This window comes from Apis dorsata, unplaced genomic scaffold, assembly GCF_000469605.1.
Source record: "Apis dorsata unplaced genomic scaffold, Apis dorsata 1.3 scaffold_517, whole genome shotgun sequence".
Classification (NCBI taxonomy): Eukaryota; Metazoa; Arthropoda; class Insecta; order Hymenoptera; family Apidae; genus Apis; species Apis dorsata.
The window spans coordinates 99,810-100,062 of record NW_006263742.1 but is presented as its reverse complement, the minus strand read 5'-3'; the positions used below and the strand labels follow the sequence as shown (position 1 = coordinate 100,062).

At 24.1% G+C, this 253-nt stretch overlaps 1 protein-coding gene and 2 long non-coding RNA genes across 4 annotated transcripts in view; 1 reads left to right on the top strand and 2 right to left on the bottom strand.

The window, feature by feature from the left end:
- Positions 1-253, bottom strand: part of LOC102677019 (tyrosine-protein kinase Btk29A) — a 164,585-nt gene that overhangs the window by 150,430 nt on the left and 13,902 nt on the right. The window lies entirely within an intron of this gene.
- LOC102678219 overlaps positions 1-253 on the bottom strand; it is a 14,180-nt gene that overhangs the window by 5,651 nt on the left and 8,276 nt on the right. The window lies entirely within an intron of this gene.
- The window catches only part of LOC116186230, a 19,245-nt gene that overhangs the window by 18,419 nt on the left and 573 nt on the right, over positions 1-253 (top strand). The window lies entirely within an intron of this gene.

The following is a 253-nucleotide window of genomic DNA, read 5'->3' as shown; positions in this document are numbered from 1 at the left end:
AATAATAATATTCCAAAATTGAAATTTTTCTTCAGATCCAAAAATTCCATTCATCATCTTCACAATAACTTTCAAATTATTATATAAAATTTTCTTTACATCCAAAAGTATAATATTAAAAAAATTCTTTTACTATTATTACTCTCTACTATATCTTCTCTCTCATATAATTCATGTAACTCATAATATCCTTATTACAGCGTCCTATTAATTTCAAAGAACCAAACAGAATCCAGAGTAATCGAATCAACCC